Source organism: Nannospalax galili, unplaced genomic scaffold (genome assembly GCF_000622305.1).
Source record: "Nannospalax galili isolate Female #2095 unplaced genomic scaffold, S.galili_v1.0 scaffold436, whole genome shotgun sequence".
NCBI classification, from domain to species: domain Eukaryota; kingdom Metazoa; phylum Chordata; class Mammalia; order Rodentia; family Spalacidae; genus Nannospalax; species Nannospalax galili.
Genome location: NW_008337921.1, coordinates 258353 through 261016, shown reverse-complemented (window position 1 = coordinate 261016; position 2664 = coordinate 258353).

Here is a 2664-nt window from a genome sequence, read left to right as displayed (position 1 = left end):
AGTGGAAGGTTGAGCCGTTACCCGGAGCCCAGGCCAGGCTGCCCACGTGGCTCAGGCTGCTGCCTTGGCTGTGCCCAACACAGCTGAATATCCAGAGCAGCTGGGGGTGGGAGGGAGCTCCAGGCTGGCCCTGCAGCCATCGTGGCTGTGGGCTGCAGGTGGAGGGAAGTGAGGGTCATGGCAAGTCTTCATTGGGGGCCTGGCCAGAGGCTCGGTCTGCCCTCAGGTCCCTGGCTCCCCGGTCTGGTGCCCCGGCAGGTCTGGGCTTGCTTCGCACTGGTAGCAGCTGATGTTCCGCCTGATGCCGTTGTGTGGGCAGTGGCGTAGCAGCTGAGTGCCAGACGCCTGGTCAAAGCAGACGCAGAGTACTGGATGCGGCCCTGCAAGTCATGACCATGTGACATAAAACCCAGGCAGGTCTCAGGTCAGTGTGAGGGTGTGCACAGTGCTTCAGTACCTGACAGGGAGCAAGGGCAGTATTAGTGAGCCATAGATTGTGGTAGGCAGAATTCCTAGGTGGCCTTAAAATCCTCTCCCCTGCTGTGTGCCTGGCATAATTCACTCCTCTGGTCCGTGGGTGATGGATTTTTCTCCAGCCGGGACATGTCCTATGGTACGACTGACTTTACGAAAGGGCTGGGGTCATCCTGGGTGGGCCTAGCTTAATTAGTCCAGCCTCCAAATGTCCCTGAGGGGTGTTCACTGTGCCCAGCTCTGAGAATTGAGGCCTCTGTAGCCAGGACCTGGAAAGGGCCCTTGTTGCCAAGGACAAGGTCTGGGCAACAGCCTCAAGAAACCAAATCCTGCCTGTAGCCTGGGGGAGAACCGGACCACAGCCCGCCCTCCTTGACCCAGAGCCCTGAGCAGGGAGCTACCTGATCCCCACCCAGACTTTGACCTGTGGGGATGGATCTGACCCAGTGGGAACTGGCTGTCTTTAGTTATGTGGGGATGGAGCTGACCCAGTGGGCCTTGGCTGAAGTTGGCCATGGGCTCCTTAGCTTGGAGAATGCCACAGCTTATCCCAGGCTTTGGCTAGCAGGGTGGGGATGAGGGTGCCTAGGCATTTTGGTAGGTGCCTGGTGTGTTGGAGGAAGGCTGGACAAGGTGATGCTGTGAGCCATCTCATTTCATGAATGATGACTCTGAGAGTCGCCCTGGCCACAGACGCCTGCCTGAAGCTGGCCTTCTGACTCCAGGTACTGGGTGTTGGACCAGGCCCTGACCCTCTGTGAAGGTGCACACCAGGGACAACTCTCTGTAACTCTCAAGCAATGTGCAGAACCAGGCCTGGGGTCAGGCTGCACTGGTGAGCTTTGGTGGAGGCCAGGAGGGAGGGAAGGACACTGCTGGAACTCAGGGCCACCTAGGGTTGGTGTGTGGTGGGTTCTCTCTCAAAGGACATTAACTATAAGGTCAGTCCAGCCAGAGCCCTTAGTCCTCGCTGGCTGAAGGTGCAGGGGCTCAGATCATCTGGGCCACATGGTCACCAGACCACATGTTTTGAGGCAGCCACACATGACCTAGCATCTCCTCACATCCTGGGCAGGGGGTAAGGACAGAAGAAAAGCCAGCTTGGAGCAGCTCAGTGGAGGGAGACGGATGATACAGATTTTGTGTGTTCCACTGGTCCTGAAACATGTCAGTGATACCTGTCACTGACTGGACATGATGGGTGCTGAGACATTGTGTCATCGTGGGCAGGCACTGGTCATCCAGTAGGAACACTTGTAGGTTGTACCACACATGTCCTTATGGGTGTTATTAAGGTCTACAGCTACTGACTTTAAGTAAAGGAGGTCACCCCAAACCATCCTGGGCAGGGCTGGTGGAGAAGCCGTAGGAGCAGAAGAAATATGCTGAAGGCAGTGACTTCAGCCACTCAGGCCCTGGCCTTCCCACAAACGGACTGTCCTGCGTTCAAAGCGCCATCTCTCAGTAGACCCCTCTATTAACCTCAGTTCCGTGTCTTCGGATGAACTATGGCCATGGTGACAGCCCTTCACCTCAGGGATGGAAGGAAGGGTGGGTGCCAAGCTGCAGACGTATGATGTGGTTGTCATGGCAAGAAGCACACTTTAAAATACTATTGTTGAACGTTTATCCTGTGCAGGTTCTGGAAGGGCCCAGACTTCAGCAGACACAAGAGTTCATGGCCTGCTCTGGCACCTCAGAGGACAGCCCATGATTAAACAAGCCAGCAGTCACTGAGTGAAGGACAGACAGGAGCTGCTGTGTTGTTTGGGGCCCAGGTGTCAGGACACTGCTGTGCAGATGACCCTGTGTGCTGGTTGTTACTGTGAAAATGCCCGACAAAAGCAACTTACAGAAGGGTTTGTTTCCGCTCACACTTTGAGGGCACGCTTCATCATGGGTGGGGTGTGATGGCTGCAGGAGTGTGAGGCAGCTGGTCACGCTGATCCAGAGCCAGGAACCAGAGAGAGATGTATGCTTTCTCTCTCTCTCTCTCTCTCTCTCTCTCTCTCTCTCTTTGATCTTTTTGAGATAGGGTCTCCCTGTAGCCCCAGGTAGCTTGGAAGTTGCTACAGAGACCAGGCTGTCCTCAAACTCACAGAGATCTGCCTGCCTCTGCCTCCCAAGTGCTGGGATTAAAGGCGTGTGCCACCACAGCTGGCTTTTTGCTTCTTTTAAAAATATTTTATT